The sequence below is a fragment of the Trachypithecus francoisi genome, unplaced genomic scaffold, assembly GCF_009764315.1.
Source record: "Trachypithecus francoisi isolate TF-2019V2 unplaced genomic scaffold, Tfra_2.0 Contig01461, whole genome shotgun sequence".
Lineage (NCBI taxonomy): Eukaryota > Metazoa > Chordata > Mammalia > Primates > Cercopithecidae > Trachypithecus > Trachypithecus francoisi.
The window spans coordinates 57,891-80,609 of record NW_022681433.1 but is presented as its reverse complement, the minus strand read 5'-3'; the positions used below and the strand labels follow the sequence as shown (position 1 = coordinate 80,609).

The 22,719-nt window shown below is 40.1% G+C and overlaps 1 protein-coding gene and 1 pseudogene across 2 annotated transcripts in view; one reads left to right on the top strand and one right to left on the bottom strand.

Moving 5' to 3' along the window:
• The window catches only part of ENOX1 (ecto-NOX disulfide-thiol exchanger 1), a 257,797-nt gene that overhangs the window by 182,634 nt on the left and 52,444 nt on the right, over positions 1–22,719 (bottom strand). The window lies entirely within an intron of this gene.
• On the top strand, positions 9,771–10,199 carry LOC117098601 (annotated as a pseudogene).

Below are 22,719 nucleotides of genomic sequence, written 5' to 3'. Positions count from 1 at the left end.
TTTGAAACTATTAAAAGGATAGTCTTAAGTACTACTGGGTGAAACATAGTTTCCTTGTCACACCTGAACACGGAGATAGCAACCCTCATTGCTGGGTCATCTCTCAGTGTCAGGATAATATACTTGAGAGGATGATCAGTTGTTTCCCGGTTTTTTCCTTGACCCCTACTAGGTACGCTGATTCAAACCAGGCTGTTCATTGGTTACCTTCTCAAGAAGGATATTGTGCAGAAAGCTCACAGAAAAAAAGTGTGTGGTATGTTGGCATCATGGCATTACTGGAACTGGAAGGACTGTGGCACTGGGATTTAGTGGAAGGTGCCCCACTTTCTGGATGGGAGGGAAAGGTTCTCTGATGCTTAAATGAGTCCTTTTTTCTGCACATTTGGGATATTTCATAATTAAAAACTAAAAAGTATCTATAAGCAGGAGAAAATTTTATGTTATAATATCAATAAGTAACTCTTAGAATACTCTCAAGATTAATTTTGAGAGGAAACTTATAATCATTAACTTTTATATTAAGTAACAATTCTATAAAAACAGAACAGTCTAAATCAATTCAAACCTTAAGGTAAAAATGTTTGCAATATATATGACCTATTTTGTAAAGGGGCAGAATCCACAACAAAGAACCCTAGTAAATCAACAAGAAAAAAAGAAAATGTTTCAACAACAGATATTAAGTAAACAACAAAAGGGAAATTTAAAAGAGAAGAAATAGATATGGTAAATTAAGATTTGGAAACGTTCAAATAAAAGCAAGATATTTTGAAACAATAATAGTTTTGGTGAGAATTTGAGGGCTGGGCTAACAATATGCATAGCTAGCATTCAACGGGTATTTATTGACATGAGAAAGTTTTGCCATTTTTTCTTCATTGGTAAGAAAAATTGATAAACAATTATATATTTGGAATGATATCAAATTTTTAGGATTAAACACATTTGTTTATACATTTGTAGAAAAAGAAACTGGAAGGAAATACATCAAGATACATGTAGTGGTTAGTTCTCCATCTTCGGATTACAAATTTTTTCTTATTTATACCTACGTGTATTCAATTTTTTATAACAAAATTATATTATTAAAACTTGCCTTGGGGCCAGGCACCATGGCCCATACCTGTAATCCCAGCACTTTCGGAGGCTGAGACAAGACAAGCAGATCACTTGAGGTCGGGAGTTTGAGACCAGCCTGGCCCAACATGGTGAAACCCTGTCTCTACTAAAAATACAAAAATTGGCTGGGTGTGGTAGCCGGTGCCTGTAATCCCAGTTACTCTGGAGCCTTAGGCAAGAGAATCAATTGAGCCTTGGAGGCGGAGGATGCAGTGAGCTGAGATTGTTCCACTGCCCTCCAACCTGGGCGACAGAGCAAGATTCTCTCTCAAAAACAAAACAAACAAACAAAACTTTCCTTGGTACATTCGAGGTTCTTACAAAAAAACAAAAAAACAAAAAAACACTCTTTGATGGAAAATAGAAGAGACAGGATTCATGTTACACATCCTTCTGTGTCCTTACAGGGACGTGCTGAGGATGTATGAAATTTCTTTGTAAAAATGTTGTCATTGTTTTCCCAAGACCATTATTTAAGAAGAATGGATAGGTCTATGGGAAAATTTAACTTTATACAAAATGATTTTTAGGTCTAAAAAGTCTAGTTCAGCCTGGGAACACTCTTCTATGATAAAGGAATGAAAAGAACACAAATCACAATATCATATTAAGGTTATTTTCCTAAGGAAATAATGTGTTTGACAGCTGCTCCCCGTTCAGTATATCTGTAAGTGAAGAAAGTCAATTGAAACTCATGTTCACCAAAGACCACTTTTAGCCACCCATTGTTGACGTGGATGTAAAATGGTAAGCATTTCGTTTGAACAATTAAAAAATCAGAAATATAATTACTTTTTGATATTAGAATCTAAATGGTCCAAGAATAAGATTGTCTTGGGGATTCTTTTTGAGAAATTAAGTTTGACATTTCACTCACTTTATAAATAGAAATTTCTCCTTGGATATTTTCTTAAAATGTTTAGAACTGATGTTCACACACTTTAGTTTATTCATTGGAGCCAACTTTTGACCACAAGCTTTCAAATTCTGAAGTTTAAATATCAAAACTTGACCTGATAATATTACAGAAAAAAGCTAGTGGAACACCTTTAAAAAAATGGAATGTTGAAAAACAACTCCAATTAATTTAGAAATGGGAGAAGAAAATTATATGAAAAGATTTGGAGTCCTCTAAAGCAAATGATTTACTGAAATATTTTTCACCCAGCAAGTATCAATAAGTACCTTCCATATGCCAGGCATTGTTTTAGGAACTGGAGACAAAACTTTGAACAGGACAGACTCACTTCTTACTTTCTGGAAGCTTACCTCCCAGTGAGGATTGATAGACATAATCAAAAAGTAAAGAAAGAAGTTCTTTCAGATTGTGCTATGTGCCACTTACAGGGATGTAGAAGAGTTACCTGGGGTGAGAGAGGAGGGGGGAGGAAGCCGTTTGGTAGGTTAAGATGGTTTGTCTGGAAAAGAACTTTTGAGTTCAGTTCCTAAAAACAAGGAGCTGGCCTGTGGTGGGAAGATATGGAGGAGGAGATTATAGGCAGAGGGAAGAGAGGGAGCAAAGGCCTGAAGGCAAGAGCAAGCCTAGCATGTTTCAGAACTAAAAGGAGGCCAGTGTGGACAAAGCCTGGTGGGTAAAGGGTACAGTGACAGATGTGAGATCCAACAGGGGGTTCCCAAGGGCCTCCTCATCCCCACTACTCAACTGGATAACTACTGTCTTTTATGCCTATTGACTTTCTGCTTGAACAGGCATTTAAAAGTGTTGAAAGGTGAAAAAGAAAGGTTTAAAAATCTCTGTAAGTAGTTTCAATTTTATTCTGATTGCTAGAGGAGATATATAAAGATACACATGCACACTCACACACATATATAACATATATACACATATATACAAACATAAATATGTAAATACATATGTAAATACATATGTGTGTATATATACATATATAAACATTTATAGATACATATATGAAACCATAGACTATTCATAACTGATGCTTTTGAACATTTGACAAAGATTCATACTGGAGAATCAGTGGCATAGAAATCGAAGTATAGGAGGTAAAATTGGATATTAATGTTTGGAAGTACTTCAGACTGCTCAGGAAAAGTTAACCATAGGTGGGTGGAAGCTTTTCCTCAGCTGGAGAAGCTCAGTCAGTATGTCAATGAAACTGGAGGTTACTAATAAAAACATGAGTGACATGAACAGGTCTATTCTGAAAATAGCAGAGTTGGAAAATGCTATCATTAGAGACAGAGTAACAACAATGAAGCCTGCCAGAATTAAGTGGATTGGTGTCACTTAAGAGACATGATCTAAATAGAAAGAAACTCAACCCATTGCATGAGGATGCTTAAGTTATTTTGTTTGAAGAGAAATTTATCTTGCTCAGTGGAATAAGCCAGAAGACTAAACGGGAAAAGACCATCAGGGAAAGATACCTAAAAAGCAAATCAGAACAATATGAAAACAATAATATCTGAAAGGCACCTATATTAATAAATTTGGTTTGCCTGTTCAGAGTTCGAAAAATGACTTGTGAGGGAGAATACAGTGTTTCTTTGTACTCCATTACTCTTTGGGGTAAGACCTGTTTGACAAGGAACTCAGTTCAGTGTGACTGACAGTATTAATTATGCACCTATATGTGGCTACTACTGTACTAGGAAGTGTCTCTGCTCATAAACAGTGAAACCTACTAAAGAGAAAAGGCATGATGTTGACACCACCTGGCATGTGGAGTGTATCCATTTCACAAAATCCTATCAGCAGAGCAAATAATGGGAACAAATTGGCTACAGGCCAGGGCCAAATCCTATGGTAAAAGCACTAACTGCCTTTGGGTGCATAAGAAAGAGCATCTCTGAAATTGACCAGAGCTACCAGGGAAGGCTATTAGAATGAAGTGGGACTTGAGGCTGCCCTTGGAGGAGCTGGTAAAATTTTGATAGGTGGAGGCAGAGGAAAGTGTCTCTGAATCATGAACAGCTGAACGAGAGAAGTTCAATCTGATCCAACTATGAGTCTGGAAATACTGTCTAATTATTAACTAGCAGGTGAAAAGAACAGAAAACAAACCACTGGTGCCACTGCCAGGCTTCCATCTGGCTGTGGTATCATTAGGAGGCCCTTAAAGTTATAGTTCTTGGGCAATAAAAAGGCAGCATCTTTTACTAAATTAACAAAATTAACTTACTAAACAACAAAAGCAATTTTAATTACACCCAAATTTAGCAGGGATACTAAAAAGCAAACATTCAAGTCAGTGTCTCCGCTGATAAGAATATAACTAGAAAAACTCTTTTGGAAGCAATGTTTTGATGTCTCAAGAGTAACTAAATGACCATGTCATCTGTTGACCTGGCAGTGACCTTAAAGAAATACTCCAAATGGGAAATAAAAAGTCAAAGATACTAACTGCAGAGTTATTGATACTATTGAAAAACTGGGAACAGCTCGAAGATGGCCAACAGAGTAGTCAAAGTAATGGAAATAGATGTGTGGTATCATTCACCCATGGAGTTAATAAAAGTTAAAATTATGTTAAACAGCCCCTATTGGTGTGAGTGTAAAATGGGTTTACATTTTATACAGGGCAGTTTTGGAAATATCAAAATTTAAAATATGCATTCCTCTGAATCAGCTCCAGAAACGCTGAGAAGGGATCGACAGTTAAAATACTTAATCCACGAAGAGGGCTTTACTGACTCTGAAACATCTCCTTATTTCCTTTTTCAAAAATGACATTATCCACAATACATATGATCTTTGAAAGAAAAGGAAGAAAGACAGATATTATTGACAGTCTTGTTTTCTAATGAGGAAACTGAAGGTCAAAGAGGTAAAGGAATTTAACTTTCTCTAGCCCTAAGTTTATATGCCTAAAAAACTATGATGCAACTGGTTGGAATTTCACAAGGCTAAATGCGGTCATCTTGTTTATGTGAAAATATCTCTTTATTTAGACATAGGCCCCATTTCATGCAGCCAAGCCAGTAGGGTCTAGGGAAACAATGGCTGTCCTATTCTTCCCTGGGGATGGTAACACTGCTTCTACTACACTGGACAGAGGGAGAGAAGGGGAGAAAAAAAATTTTTTTGGTCTTCTGACCTAGCTTGTGTGAAAGAACATAAAAATAACTTATGTGCAAATACAAGATACAGTGTACATGCTGAAAATGAGGTAAGGATTATGAGAGGTCTAGTATCTACACGTGTTGTATATACTTGGAGAGCACGTTTGAATGGGGGAGGTGAGGCATTATTTCACAGCAGGAGAAATAATCATTCTCATCATTTCTAAAAGCCATGCAGCCTTCAGTCAGTTTCACAATAATCAATTAATTAGCCAAAGTAAATATTTAGAATGAGTTACGGCACAAAGATATGAAATCGTGGCATATAAATGAGCTTTAGACATGTAAACTTACTCTTTAGGAGGAGAAATTACTCAAAAGGGAGAAGTGGTATTGCACCAGATGGCTGCATCTAATAATAACTTCAATGGACACATACGATACTTGTTTAATTATTTATCAAGGAGAATGCCTGCAAAAATTTAGTAAGTTTATAAAATTTTTGGCAAGTACAAGACTGTGTCAGTCAATAATGCATTGTGAGTTTAAAATGCTCCCTCTTGGTGGCTTATTGGAATACTTAATCCTAGACCAAGGATTCACCATTTTTCTGTCTCAGTTTCACCATCTATATTAAGAACTAAAAAACCTTTACCCAAATCAGGCAGTTTGGGACTCTTTAGGACTTTACTTTTTATATTAACCCCTGAATCAAATACTTCTTCCTACTTAAACCATTTCCAAAAGTGTACCGTCGTATCCTAATTGTCTTAATTCTGTCTCATTGCCATTTCCCCTTTAAGTTACCTCCCAATCTATCTGCCTGACTTCTAGACAAATAACTCCAAAGAGTTGTCTATAGAAGGTTTCTAGTTTTCTTTTTCATTTCCCATTATTCTCTTTCATTTCTTTCTCCCCCCCTCCCTTCCCTTTTTTGGTTTTGTTTTTGCTTTTTGAAGGAGGGCCAATTTAAAAACAAAATGAAAAATAGCACATCCATTACTGTCTGAAGGCACTGGCTACTACGAATCCCTTTTCCTTGTGCAGCCCTTTTGGTGTTTTGCAAGACCTCCCTACGTACCATCTCACCCATTCCTTATGATATTGTTCAAACTTTAGCCCACCGACCTGCGTTCTATCCCCACAACTCCACCAATGGCCCTTGTGAAGGTCACCAATGACCCTGGCCCCCATTGCAGTCTTTCAACTTTGCCACTCAGAAGAAATCAATCATGCTGGTTACTACTTGGCTGAATATGTGACTTGGATCCCATAATGTTGCACACTTCTGTTTCTCTTCTAATTTTCTGACTACTCATTTCTTCTCAACCCCCTTTGCTGGTTTATCACCTTCCTCCTAAACTATAACTGCTGGAAGTTTTCAAAGCCTACTGCTGTTCCCTCTTTTCTCTTTATGGCATTTCCCTCATGCCCATGGTGCCAGTCATGCTGATGAACACAGATCTCTCTGGATGCGATTATCTCTGGCCCACCCATCTCTTACTCCAGACCCATATATCCCTGTGTCTACTCAATATCACCACTTAGATTTCCCACAGGAGCTCCAATCCGGGAGATACCAATCTGAGTGCATGATTTCTCCCTCTATTTGTTCCTCTTGTGTTTCTCACTTCATAAACCCCATTTACCCAGTTGCTTAAGCTAGAAACTTAGCATTCATCTTGATTCTTTCTCTCTCACTCCCCTGTCATCTAATCCATCACAAAATCTTAAGTCCTCTACCTCAAAAGCTTATCCTAATTTGTCCTTCAATTTGTCCTTATCTCTCCAACTTCACTATCATGCCCCGAGTCAAAGCCCTACTCACCTGGGTCCTGCACATGTGTGGCCTCTTAACTGAGTCTCTTGCTTCTACTCCTACCCCACTTCCCAAATCCATTCTCTTTTAACATTAAATTCAATCATAGAATCCCTCCATTTCAGGGAATGAATAAATAAGTCACCTTCAATCAATTAATTTTAGAATTAAGATCAAACTCTTTCCCGGGACCTGCAGGGCCTCTAACAACCACTTTGAGCTCTTCATATAACCAATTCCACCTCAACCATCAAGCTGGTTGTCAGGACTTCTCCAAGCGAGTCAAGCTCCTTCTGCCTCTGGGGTCCTCTTCTATGCTCTTCCTTCCCCACTTTCCATAGCTGGCTCCTTCTCATACCTCAGAATCTCAGCTTAAATTTAGTCTCCACAAAGACCCTGTTCATGGTAAGTTTCCCCTTATGGTCTATTACTGCAGCATTGTATTATTTTCTTTATAGCAATCATTACAATTTCTAATGATATGTTCATCAATCGGTTTACTTGTTTATTACCTGTCTCCACAATCAGAACATGAGCTCCATGACAGCAGGAATAACTTTAGGTATTCACAACAAAAGATGGTTAATAAATATGGGAGTGAAGGAGGGATACTACTAAACTATGACATTAAAACTAGTATGAGGCTGGGTGCAGTGGCTCATGCCTGTAATCCCAGCACTTTGGGAGGGCAAGATGGGCAGATCCTCTGAGGTCAGGCATTCAAGACCAGCCTGGCGAACATGGTGAAACCCCGTCTCTACTAAAAATACAAAAAAAAAAATAATAATAATTAGCCAGGTGCGGTGGCAGGTGCCTGTAGTCCCAGCGACTCAGGAGGCTCAGCCAGGAGAATCATTTGAACCCAGGAGGTAGAGGTTGTGGTGAGCCAAGATCACACCATTGCACTCCAGCCTGGGCAACAAGAGCTAAACTCTGGAGGAGGAATGTAATATTAATTCAAATACCCATTTTTTTTCTTGAGAATACAATTTTAGTTTCAATATTTTCTATATATTTTGGTTTCACATTTACACACATTTAAAATCATTAATATGTTTTTCTTTAAAAGCTACTGATTTTCTTATGAATTTGTTTTTTCATTCAAAGTGTAAAACGAATGATTCTCCTTAGAAGTATTTTGAAAAAATATCTTTGCTGTGTTTTTCTCTGTGTTCAGCCACGAGAAATTGGTGTGAGGCTGCTGGAGTGGGATGGGTCCCTATTCTGACAATTATAAGTCAGTATCAAAAAGTCTGAGGCAAAACCAGGCATAGCTCTGCAGGCATTTCTGATATTTTACATTAGTCATTAGAAATAATTCATATAAAAAGGAAGATGACCAATAAGAAGAGAAAATAATGTGAAGCATTGTATTTTTTAATTGCTGCTCGAAGAGAGTTCATTTTCAGCCAAAACACAATAGTACTTCACTCCTTTGGCTGGAAGTACAAGTGATTCCAAGAAACTTAAGTATTCTCAGAGCTACCTGCTGTGGGTGTTTAGGCCTAAGTCCTGATAAAAGGTAATTACAAGCTTTTAAGAAAGGTATTTTTTAATTTCTTCTTTTCAAATTGGAAAGAAAGTAGGCAAATGGTTTGTAGTGTTCTAATAAAATAGATTAGGTAAAAGGGGCAAGAAATCACAGGCTAAAGATATTTTTATTCAGTACATATTTATTGAATACCAATGCATAACAAGAATGGTTCCGGGAGGCATAAGAAACACAAAGATGAATAAAATACAGTTCTTTCCATTAAGAGACTCATCATTAGGCAGAACATACAGATTAGATAGATGGACAGATGGATGGGTGGACTAATGACAGGTGGGTGGATGGATGGATGGATGGATGGGTGAACGGACAAATAGATACAGCATAAAGAGAGGATGAATGATTAAGTATGGTCTTCTAGCACAAAGAAAGTTATAAGAATTAAAAATGAAACAAGGAATAATTGAGACTCTACGAATGTAAAGAAATGAATGTGGTTCATTAATTTGATCCACATCTCAGTTGCCTTATTGATATGGTTTGGATGTGTGTCCCTTCCAAATCTCATGTCAAAATGTGATCTCCAGTGTTAGAGGTGGGGCCTGGTGGAGGTGTTCGTGTCATGGGAGTTGATCCCTCATGGATGGCCCCTTCCTGTGGAAATGAATGAGTTCTCACTGTTATTCATAGGAGAGTTGGTTGTTTAAAAGATCTTGGCACTACCTCCTCTCTCTCTTGCTCCTTCTCTTGCTAAGTGGGCATACCTACTGCTTTCTACCATGACTGTAAACTTCCTGAGACCTCATCACAAGCCTAGAAGATGCAGGTGCTGTGCTTGTATAGCCTGAAGAACTGTGAGCCAAATGAACATCTTTTCTTCATAAATTGCCTAGTCTCAGGGATTCTTTTACAGCAATACATAATGAACTAATACACTTGTGTAATATCAATAGGCTTTTCCTTTAATATCTACAAAATTCTTACAGAGAATGAATGAAAAATGAAGTCTCCTCTTGATCAGCCCAAGGTTAGGCTGCTCCTGTATGACTAGCCAATTTCACTGAGTGAAAATTCAATGGCATCCCGAACTTGGCATGTTGTTCATCAGGCAAGGAAAGGAATAAGCAAGAGTGCCTAGAGTCTTTCTCTCAAATCTATCAAAAGTGGAGAAACCAATCAAGACACATTGTTCTGTAGAACTAAACAAGACAATCTCCAGACCTCTGTCTCCTTGTCCATCATATGAAAGTGCTGTGGCAGCCAATGATGAGCAGCAGCCAATGATGAGCGGCAACCATGGCTCTGCGTTACTCCGGGGCCCTGGGCCTCAAACAAGGGCCATGAGGTGACCAAGAACACAAGCTAGCCAAGGCACAGCTGCTGGCACGAACATCCCACCAAGCACACCAAGTTCATGGGAGATGTGATCCGAGAGGTATGTGGCTTTGCCCCATGCAACATGCCATGGAGCTGCCACAAGTCTCCCAAGACAAACAGGCCCTCAAATTCATCAAGAAAAGGCCAAGGAGGAGGAAGAGAGAGGAGCTGAGCAACATTCTGGTCATGGCTTCCATGAGGAAAGTGGCTGCCAAGAAGGAGGAATCCCTCCCCTCCCCGCATAATAAAACCTTTACGGGAAAACAAAACAAAACAAAACAAAAATGCAAGGGCTGGACCAGATCAGTCTTAGCAGAAAGATTGGCAGATAGATTTCTTCACATATGAACTGGTGTTGGCTCCTTGGAGTGCTATGTTGCAATGGAAGCACACATTCTACCTCAGTAGCAAGAAAGTCCTCTGATGGACTAGCAACATCTGCCATGAGCACGGGAACAGCGTGACACGTTCACTACTGTGGGGCAGATCACTAAGGTTAAATGAAATATTGTCTCCAGGGCTGGGTGCAGTGGCTCACACCTATAATCCTGGAACTTTGGGAGGCCAAGGGGGGCAGATCACTTAAGCTCAGGAGTTCAAGACCAGCCTGGCAACATGGTGAAACCCCATCTCTACCAAAAATATAAAAATTAGTCAAGTGTGGTGGTGTGCGTTTGTCGTCCTAGTTACCCAGGAGACTGAGGTAGGAGGATCACTTGGATGGCTTGAGCCTGGGAGGTCAAGACTGCAGTGAGCCGAGATTGCACCACTGCACTCCAGCCTGGGCAGAGTAAGACTTTGTCTCCAAACAAAACAAAACTAGGACGAGATATTATTATCTAAAGTCCTTTCAAACTCCCAAATCTTATGATTTCCACAAACATTGAGTTGGTGTGATTATCTTCCTATATAGTGGACAAACATATCACAATACATTCTTAATTATCTATACTTTCGCTATTTTTGCCCCAGTGTTGCTTTCGTTCTCATGAATGTGATCCGAAGAAACATGGCCTTATCCACAAGCATGGAGCCCAGCAGGAAGCTGTGTAAAGCAGAATACTTTGTTTACTCATTCATAGAAGAAGCCCATCCCACGTAGGCTGCGATGGGCTCAGGACCAGCAAGAGGTTTGCCAAGGGGATGCAGGTGAGAAAATATGCATTTCTTGTTCTTTCCTGCTCATATTTCCACAACGTTTCTTTACAGAACTGTAAATTCAGTCATCAGATAGAGCCATGATGATAACAATTACAAATAAAAACAAACAATGGCCACTTATTTGAGATTTCAGATAGCATGTACCCCGGTTACCTTTTACTGATAAGAAAATCTCTACTTGTGCTGCTCTTTTCTGAAGATTGCTTGAACTGAGACCATCTAATTGCTAGCATCTAAATTACTATTCATTTTCGTGTTTGTCCTCCGGTACCGGTTACTCAGCAGATGCCACTGCTACGTCAAAAGCCTGGAAACTGGCAGGAAAATGTCCTTCCTTTTCTTGCCACTTGTTTCTTCAAAGCCTGGCAAGATTTGAGTTCCTTACAAAGATTCTCCGGCATCCCTCACATGGCTGTATGTGTGACTGACTCTGTAGGAGCTCTCTGCCTCCATTAAAGACCAGATATACAAACAAACAACATCATCCCCACCAAAAAGATTACCTTAATTTTTTATTTTTAGACAGAGTTTTGCTCTTGTAGCCCAGGCTGTAGTGCAGTGGCACCATCTTGGCTCACTGCAACCTCTGCCTCCCGGGTTCAAGCGATTCTCCTGTGTCAGCCTCCTGAACAGCTGGGATTACAGGTGCACACCACCGTGTCTGGCTAATTTTTTGTATTTTTAGTAGAGACAAGGTTTCACCATGTTGGCCAGACTGGTCTTGAATTCCCGACCTCAGGGGATCCACCCACCTCGGCCTCCCAAAGTGCTGGGATGACAGGCGTGAGCCACCAGTCCTGGCCAAGATTACCTTAACTTCAGGAGATACTCTTCCCGTGGTTCCTGTTAAAAGTCACCATGTTGCTTTATTCCTTCCAGACATTAACCAGACGTTAGTCATTTTAGCATTGTGCATATTAATGTCTTATGTTCTTGATTTTTAAGATTTTTCCCTCTAAGTCTTAGAAAGTCAGAGCTTTAAGGGAGCCTGAATACCTGCCTTTGACAGCTAGGCACTGCAACGCCCTTGAAGTCTGTGTAACTTGCCCACGGCCACTTCGCCACCATGTGACAGAGCAGGGTAGGAGCAACACCACCTCTCCAGGGTGCACAGGCCTGTGCTTTCTTCTTGCCATACTGAGTGGCCTTTCCTGCACTTTCATGCCCTTTCCAGTCTTCTCTGGTGGCTGAGGCTGCTGCATACTGGGCTTCTCTGGTGCCCCTGCAGAATCTCTGGCCTGCCCCTCTCCTGGCGAAGCCCCAGCAAGAATGACATACAAAATTCAGACAAGGATGAAATCATCGTTTTCCTCTATTATTTTTCTAAATTGCCTTTTTCCTACCCATGACTAGGCAGTATTTTCTCACAGCTGGGGATGAACAAATTCAAAAAGATGTTCTCAAATACATGGTTTCCAAGAGAGGCCACTAAGTCTTGAAAGTATAAAATGAACATTTTTGAGTGATTGCACAGTTCATGAAAATGTCTCTGGTTAGAACCTCATCAGCAGTGATTCACTCTGTGCACAGGGTCCCCATGGAGACTGGAGTCACCTCACATTAGGGTATTGAGGCTCATTTTTCCTGCTGAGATGGAATAAATGGCTAGGATGCATTAACTGACGGAGGTCACAAGGCACCTATCCAGTGAAGTGAGGAATATTTCTTTAAAGATGCCCTTGTGGTCAGAAAGACTTAGTGAACTTTAAGACTACCACATTTCTCCTTCCCCTTAAAGAAAAGGAGTCCTTTTGCCCTATAGGCATAAACATTGAGAAGTAAAGCCTCAAGGTCAAAATTATATCTTCTATGATAGATAGCAAGGTAATGTCCCTGTTAAAGAGGAAAATATAGTTTATTACAGCTCAATCATGTTTGTCTTGATGACCAAAACATCTTTTTTCAAGATAATAACCAATTAAATGAGATTATATACTGTGTGTTTTAGTCTATGGGGAGCTTCTGTAACTAATACTACAGACTAGGTAGCTTATACACAACAGAAACTTATGTTTTGGAGGCTAGGAAGTCCAAGACCAAGGCACTTGGAAGATGTGCCATCTGGTGAGGACCCACTTTCTGGTTCATAGATGGCCTCTTACCATTTCACCTTCACATGGTAGAAGCAGTGAGGGGGCTCTCTTGGGTCTCATTTAAAAGGGCACTGATCTCATTCAAGAAGCCTCTGCCTTTATGACTTAATTACCACCCAAAGTCCCCATGTCCTAATATCATCACCGTGGGGGTTAGGATTTCAACATATGAATGTGGGGATATGCAAACATTGAGACCACAGCACAGTGCTCGAGCATAGCAGATACTCAATACACGAGTTTTAATTTGCATATGCAACTATGTTTTAGGTACTTTACAGCTCAGCTACTTTTACTGTAAAATTGTATTGTAAGTAAGACCACAGAAATGTAGCATCAGACAAGCTTCCCTACCCATTCCAAAGCCAAATGAGGTTTTTTTTGTTTCTCCACCAGCCAAGAACCTGGGGTACTTTAAGGACTCAAACTTCAGTTGCAGTTTCCAGGTCTCATGTTTTAGAAGGTTTAAAATAGGCCCAGAAATCCACAGAGGATGCTGAAACAGATGACTAGAAAATACTGTAATATAACTGACTCTTGAACAACATGCGTTTGAACTTTGAAGGTCCACTTATTACCGGTTTTCTTCAATAAAAGTTATACTGAGTATGCCTGCCTCTCCTGCCTCCCCTTCCAACTCCTTCATCTCTTCCACCTCTCACACCCCTGAGACAGCAAGACCAACTCTGCCTTTTCCTCCTCCTCCTCAGCCTACCCAACATGAAGACGAGGAGCGTGGAGACCTTTATGATGGTCCACTTCCACCTGATGAACAGTAAATGTATTTTCCTTTATCATTTTTTCATTTTTTTTTTGAGACAGGGTCTCTGTCACCCAGGCTGGAGTACGCTAGCACAGTCATGGCTCACTGTAGCCTTGATCTCCCAGGCTCAAGCGATTTACCTGCCTCAGCCTCCTGAGTAGCTGGGACTAGAGGTGCATGCCACCATGCCCCAGTGTTTGTTTGTTTGTGTGTTTTTCAGAGGCAGGGTTTTACCACCATTTTGGTTAGGCTGGTTTCAAACTTCTGGACTCAAGCAATCTGCCTGTCTCGGCCTCCCAAAGTACTGGGATTGTAGGTATGAGCCACTGGGCCCAGCCCCTTCCTTATCGTTTCTTAATAACATTTATTTTTCTTCTAGCTTACTTTACTGTAAGAATATAGCATAAAACACACATAAATATAAAATATGTGTTAATCAACTGTTTACATTATTATGAGGCTTTTGGTCAACATCCAGCTACCGGTAGTTAAGTCTTGGGGGAGTCAAAACTTACATGTAGGTTTTTTACTGTGTGGGGTCGGCAGCCCTAACCCTGGCTTTGTCCAAGGGTCAGCTACAGTGTCATAGAGCTATGATTTGTGAGTGTGCATTGGGTACATGTGGGTGCCTCCACATGGCTTGTAGAGAATGGTTGTCACTTCTCTGCCAATAGGGGATGTCAGGACAAGGGGATCATTTTCTACAGGGGCCAAGTTTTCTCTCTTCATTCCCTTAAAATAGGAAGTCATCTAAGGTCACTCTTCTCCCCTTCCCCATGCCATCCTAAACTGCTCTCCAACGAAGGTAACAGAAACTAACACATTTGATCCCTTTAATATGTACCACACTTTACCGATTCTAGAAAAGGCAACAGTTCTCTGATGATGATTATCCTCTCCTTTACAGACAAACTCAGAGAAATTAACTCACTTGCCCAAGTTTACACAGCTAAGGGAACAAGCCTGGATTCAAACCTAAGACCTCAGGTTCTAAAGCCACCATCTGCCTGTTGCAGAGACATTTCCTCAGTGTTGAAGGAAAAGTTTTTTCTCCTGAAAAGACCGCAGGAAGGATCCCCACATACTGCTGTAGTGGGCTAACGCCCCTCTGTCCTTGCACTTTCCCACCTTTCCAACCCTCTGCTTGCCGTCCTCAGTTCTGCCCATCCAACCACCCCTCCACTTTCTTGCCCCATCAACCCAGCCCTTTTTTCGTGGCTCCACCCCCACTCTTGTAAGAGTGTGTAGTCCAGCTCCGAAATTACTCTCCTGAAAATGCTCATGCCTTCTTCGTGCTCTTAGCCTTTCATTCTCCCTACCTGTTACAATCCAACCTTGGATAAACTCCACCTTCCCTCTCCGTGCCTGCCTATTGGGAAGACACAAAAGTGCTGGAGAAAACCAGGCAGGGCTCTCAAAGAGTGTCCAGACATCTTACCATATTTTTCTGGTCAGCTTCCCGTCTCTCCCCCAGTGAAACCTTCCAGCGTTCTCCCTTCCCTTCCAACTTTCCATTCCTCATCAGCCTACTTATCCTCAGCAGATGACCTTGCCTATCCTTTTCTGAGAAATGGAATCCATTAGCCAGGAACTCCCTCCACCTGAGTTACCAAATCAGCAATCCCACCTGCTCTGCATTCTGGATTTCCCATGCAGGATGTATGCAGGTTCACTCAAGTCCATCTTATTCGTGTTAAACATTAAAAATTCCAAGTTTCTGTTTTCTTTGAGAGAGTGTTACTTGCTTTCAGACTGCAATGTATATATTCTCTCCCAAACTGATGATCACTTTTTGGTTATTGTCATAAACCTGAGTACATGACCACCATGGTGTTACTCACAGAAGTCCACTTTATGTTACTAAGTTGTTCCTGGTTCAACTTTAGTACAATATCTAGATCACAGGACCCAGGTTCGAAAATAGAAATCTGCAGCACTCAAAGACAACAAAAAGCGATATGCATAATAATTAAATAATTGAAATCTTTAAATTTCAATGTAATACAAAGAAATGTCTATGATTCTCCCCTACCCCCGCCACCAATGATGTATTTCCACCCAAGGTATTTATTTTTAAAAACAAAAGTGTAAAGATAGAGCTGGCCTAAGGTAAAAAACATAGGAGGTTCTGCTTTAACCATCTGCCCCCAAATCCTGATATAGTGGAAACAGTTTAGGCAGACACACCTGGTTATCAATTCCAGCACCGTTTCCTTCCAGCTGAGTAACCTTGGGTAAGTTAATTCACATCACCTAAACTCAGTTCCCTCCTCTATAAAATGGTGTTAATAATATTTAGCTAGCAGAGGCTTCAATGATGCAAGATGTTTAGAGTATTTGTCACATATTAGGTGCCAAATAATGATAGGTTTTATTGCTATTCTTTTTAGTATTCCTAGTAAAGTCACTCATATCTAGCCTCAGAGTTTTAACTTCTTATATCCCTAGGGAATATGTACATTCATTTTATTTTTTTATTTTTTTTTTTGAGACGGAGTCTCGCTGTCGCCCAGGCTGGAGTACAGTGGCCGGATCTCAGCTCACTGCAAGCTCCGCCTCCCGGGTTTACGCCATTCTCCTGCCTCAGCCTCCCGAGCAGCTGGGACTACAGGCGCCCGCCACCACGCCCAGCTAGTTTTTGTATTTTTTAGTAGAGACGGGGTTTCACCGTGTTAGCCAGGATGGTCTCGATCTCCTGACCTCGTGATCCGCCCATCTCGGCCTCCCAAAGTGCTGGGATTACAGGCTTGAGCCACCGCGCCCGGCCGTACATTCATTTTAAAAAGACTTTGTCTGTAAACTTCTGCTTCCAGCCACCAGGAAGTAACGAGGATAGAATTTATTCTCCTACTTTAAACAACTAAAAAATCAAACAAAATATATGAAATGATGGTTTTCAGATACTGTACAACAAGAGGTGCAGGACAGTGATCATTGAGAGAGGGGAAATAAATGAAGTGAAACTTATGATAGTCCCAGCCACTGTCTAGAAAGTTTCCACGGTTTAAAGCAAGGAAGAGAAACCAGAACAGAGCCCGAGGTCTGTCTGAATTCGACATCTGAGAAGACCAATGCTCCTGGAAATTTCAGGGCAGAGTACAAGAGAGGAAGGGGCCAATCAGAGACAGAGAGCTTTGGAGATCTTCAGAGGTCCTCTCAGAGTCTGTGGCTGCATGTTGATCAGGAGAGGCTGAGAGGGAACTGCGAAGGCTGGGGCAAAAGCCACCGATGGAACCTTTCTTCACCGGTGGAAGCTCACAAAGGGCAGGGAGTAGCTCAAGTTCCCAAGATCCAGAGAGAAGAAACCTTGCAATATACCAGTAAAGAGTTCCTAGAAGTGTTTTGCCTCAGAAATGGGATGAAATTATCTCCAATCTAAAGGCTGCTTAAATCCATTAACCCAAGTATAAAATCAAAGCCTTGAGAGAATCAAACTGTTTCCAAGGAGCCTGACTGCATCTCGGAAAAAAAAAAAAAAAAAATCTTAAAAATATTTTAAGGAAGACAAAAAAGGAAAGAAAAAGAAAAAGTCCAGCACCTGACAACATAAAATTCACAATGTCTGGCAACCAATAATAAATTAGTAGGCATGCAAAGAAACAGAAAAATAAGACCTATCATAAGGATAAAAATCAATCAAGAAAGAGATTCGGAAATGTCACAGATAATAGAATCAGTAGATAAGTACACTAAAACAGCTATTATAAATATACTCCATCTGTGCAAGAAGGTAGATGAAAGCATAATCATGATAAAGAAAGACAGGAAAGACACATTTTTATGAAAGAAGGCATCTGAAAACATAATGTTCAATTATGAGAAAAATAAATCATGGATGTCAAATAAGGGGGCTAGAAGTCATAGTTACTCTTCGTATCTAACTGATTGAAGACATAAAAACTATAGTTTAGATAGTCTAAGGACCAAGTATAAAAGTGACTTTTCCAGGTATTATGCATTTTATGTAAATGTTTATATAAATGAACCAAATTACATATTCATTCAACTATATAGTTACCAAGCACCCAACTTTAATGATAGAGGAAATACAAAGATGATTAGCTACAGTTCTTTCCCATAGAAGAAGTCCAGCACAGTCTATTAGACAGATGATAGAATAATTATATTAGCACATAAATGACATGTTCTTACAATTCAAGAATGTAGTATGTAACACATTGTAAACTATAGGGCAGGCTGCAGAATAATAAAAGGAAATAAAAGCAAACAATGGATATGGAAGAGAAGTCCCCTATGCAATTAATCCATAGTTACAAATAAAAGACTTTGACATTGACCCAATGCAAAAATCCAATACACAACAATTTACATGCATGCACACACATATATACACACACTTATATCAGTATAGAAACACTCAAACTCATTTTAATATGAGAATTTAATTGTCTGGCTTTTCTTTCTATTCTCTGCTGAATTAGAATGTCCACTCTGAGCAGAGGATACAATTTCCTAGTGTGGAATGCAAATATTTTCCCTCAGCTCATTGGGCTATTAAAGATACTGATCAAGAAAATTAGGGAATGTATGTATTTGTGATATAGACACACATATAAAAATTATATATTATAGAGTATATATTTAATACATGTACATATATACATGCAATTATTTAAAAATATTTTCTCTAGTTTTAGTCTAGTGAATAAGAATGTGGCCAGCATAGTTCAAAAGGCTAATGAGTAGCACATACACCAGAGTACAACAGAGCAAATAAAGATTAAGCTAATCAAGAGGTGCAAACTAGAATAAAATTTAAATATATATGTATTTGTTATAGTATACATAGGGCAAAAATATTTTTACATTAATAATTCAGAAGAGGTCGATCTAATACTAAGCAAGTAACTTTATCTTATTCATTACATGGAATAGAAAACTGACTATATTATGTCAAGCATTTAACAAGAAGTCTGTAACATCTCTAAGCCAACAAGGATATAGGCTTTTGTCATTTGTAGAGAGTTACTTGAGAACAATCTTAGATTTGCTTTAAATGATGTCAATTACCTTATGTAGTACATGGAACAGGCCAAAGCAAATCTTTTTCTGAAAACAGATTTTACACATTCTCTTATCTCTAGAAATACTGTAGACAGGCTGGGTGCAGTGGCTTACACCTGTAATCCTACCACTTTGGGAGGCCAAGACGGGCAGATTACTTGATCAAGCAAGCCCAGGAGTGAGAGCCCAGCCTGGGCAACATGGTGTGAATTCTCATCTTTTCTAAAAATACAAAAAATTAGCTGGCACACACCTGTGGTTCCAGCTACTGGGGAAGCTGAAGGGGAGAATCACCTGAGCCCGGGAAGTTGAAGCTGTAGTTAGCTGTGATCATGCCATTGCACTCTGGCCTGGATGACAGAGTAAAATCTTGTCTCAAACAAACAAACAAAAGAAATACTGTAGACACACACACATCAGCTTAGCACTAGAATGCAAGTTCCAGGACAGCATGTGTAGCACCTATGGCAGTGCCTGCACATGGTAGGTGCTCCATATTCCAGTCCCATTGGATATATCTAGGCTATCTACCTCTGCCCAATCTACCTCTGCCATCCCTTTTTGGACAGAAGCCTTCTAGATATAAACCCAGCCTTCCCTCTTGCCATTCTTCAATGCAGTCTCTATAAAACAAGTCAGATAATTTTTTGTTAGGAGAAATAAGGAAACAAAAAACATGAGTCAGAGGTCACTTATCTCCTTAAAACTTCAGTAGTTTGCACTTCAAATAAAGTCTGTACTCCAAGCTTTGGAAAGCATGGTCTGGCCCCAGCCTATCCCACCAGACTTGTGTTAAGCACCAACCTGCAAATCCCACTCCGTCCCAACCATTACCTCTGGCCCACAAACACCCACTTTTCTCTTCTTTAAAGGGGTTAAGCTCCTTTCATCTCAGGTCTTTGAACAGGGCATTTTCTGCTTTTATAACTTTCTCATCTTTTCAAATTCTCCCTTTCTTTCTGCTCTTCCCTCCTGCTAACTAGATAAGTCTAATTTATCCTTCAGGTCTTAGTTTGAATATTACTACTTTAGAGGAACCTTTTCTGAAGCTTCTCCAATACCTCCAAACAAAGTTAGGCTCCCAATTTCCCTTTATAATATCCCACCATTATAATGAGTCATTTGTATAATTATTTGATGACATCTTCTTTAGAGATATGTGTTCTCCATAAGAGCATCACTGGTCGGTCATGCCAATTGCTGTTCCTCTAGTGCCTTGTAAAATATACTGTAATACTGTGGTGAGCAAATAAATATACGAATGTACTGTCCTGATGTCCTGGGGAAGAAAGGGTAACTGCACAGAGTGTAACAGAACTATCACAAGTACATGAAATCAGGTACATACATTGCGAAACATAAGTCAAGGGCCTATTTGTTTTCTGACACTTGATAGTGAGAAATCTTTCAACAAGATGGAAAATAAAAACAAAAGAGAACTTTGAGCATCGTCCTTTAGAGACCCCCACTGGTACCTGCCAGGCTGTCTGTATCCCCTTCATCATGCTTGTGTCAGAGAATGCCACCATTAATATCTGAAGGGACTAAAGAAAGAAACTTTGCTGGTATGAGTATGATTTTCATTTTAAAAACAAGCATGTGGGGTGGTTTATCAACGGACAGTCCTGAGTGTATTTGTAAGCTGAAGAGATGGTTTCAGGCAGGATTTCCAGATTCCATTTTTTATCTCTGACCACTTCTCTCATTTCAAATCTGGGAGCCCTGTAATAGTGGGAACGTAGTGGGACATAAGAGAGGGATCTGGAGACCTGGCTGTAGAGTAGGCTGAAACCTGAAGGAGCATCTGAGAGCTTCTTCCTAATTTCACAGTAGAAGTGTGTCTGGGCATTACGGTCCCCAGGGTGTCAACAACCATCCCTATGTTGTGGCCACCAAAGCCACAGCTCCATCAGGCCTTCCTTCCTGCATGCCAGGACCATAATCTCCCTGCTCACCACAGCTTTTCTTTCAACAGCTTCCTCAAACTCAATATATCCAAAAGGAAACGAGTCATCTTACCCACCCTTCTCTTTCAGCCTTCCCCACCTTCTAAGCAAATGGCTCTATGGTTAACCCAGCTTGCAAGCCTAGAAGCCTACGGGTCACTGTTGATTCTTCACCCTCCTTATGTTCCACGTGGTCTTAGTCATCCATTCCTGTGGTTTTTACAATGAAATGTCTCACGAGTCCCTTCAGATCACTCCATCTCTACTGCTCAGGATAATCGCTGGCATTACCGCCGTCGTTGTCTCTTATCTGGGTAACCCCTGTCTGGTTGCCAACCTTTCCACACCCCCATCAGTCCTCTATAGGGGTTACAAACATGCTCTGTAAAAATGTAATTCTGATCCTGCTACTCCCCTGCTTAACTCTCTTCAGTGACATCCTATAGCACTCTATCTATTAGTAGCATAACCACTTATCAAGTTGATTTGTATTTGTGTATTTACTCTTTCCTGTCTCTCCCACCATTCTAAAGCATGACAGTAAGGTCTATGTCCTGTATTCCCAGTATTTAGCATAACATCTGGCTCAATAAATCTCAGTTAAAAGAGTGATGCTTGAGGAGATGAAAGGATTTAACAAATTCCTTTTCATATCTGGGCATATTAAAGAGGATGAAGGTGTTCCTGGGAGGATTAAACAACCCAAGAAGGAAATTAGAAAAAAGTACTCTGAGGAAGCAGAGAAGAAGGAAAATAAGTGGAAATACCAGTGAATGGGAGAGGGTAGTGAAGGGGACAGAGAAGGACTTGTAACCTATCTTAGCCTTCCAAGAGTTAGAAAGCTAAGTTCTTCTCAGAATGGCAGGAAACAGAAGCAGTGATAGTGAACCCAGGGCTTCTGAAAAAGAAACGGCGAAGTATGAGCCAAGGAACACTTAAAGGTGCTGATAGACCCTTACAAGTGTGAAGACGTCTTTCGTTGGCTCCAAATGAGTCACTGCTTAAGGATGTGGCTCTATGTTGTTAATTTGGAAGTATGATGTCTTTTTGGAACATGTGTTTAAAATACCACAAATGGCATGCTAAGAAGCTTGGAGTAAGAGATGTGTATCACCCCAGAGTCAATAACGGCTAAAGAAATATTGTTGACAATAAGAAAGGAGATTTCAAAAAGTTTATAGAAAAGCAAGGTATTATCTCATGACCAGAGAATATTCAGAAAGCACTATTAGTTCCCATGCAGGCCTGGGCAAGAAACTTAAAAGCTGGGCACTCAGCTCCTGCTTTTCAGCTCTCCTTCCAGTTGATGATTATAACTTTGGAAAAGAAATTAGGGTATACAGGAAGAGAGCAGCTGGTCACGCAAGAGGTGCCAAAGCTCAGGATTTGATATCCTAGATTTCAACTTGTGACACCAGAGGTGTCCCTGAAAAGGGACAACGTGTGCCACAGAAAACTGAGAAGAAGGTTTCAGGCAACACCTGACCACAAGAGAGTTATTTTGAAATTTGAGATTAGGGAGTGACACTGTTCAGCACAAACATAAACAAACAAAATTGTAAACTAGATCATGCAGAGGATATCATATGAGGCACAGAAGGATGGATGGTAGTGGAGAAGGATCTCCACAGTGAATATTTTAGCTTCTCATGAGAGGCTCACAGGTTTGTTTTTTAATTAATTTTTACATTTTACTTTAAGTTCCGGGATACATGTACAGAATGTGCAGGTTTGTTACACGTGCCATGGTGGTTTGCTGTACCTATCAACCCATCATCTAGGTTTTAAGCCCTGCATGCTTTAGGTATTTGTCCTAATGCAGGCATTTTTTAAAGGCTAAATTAAGTTAGGAATTCTACATAGTAGATTCCACTCTTTGA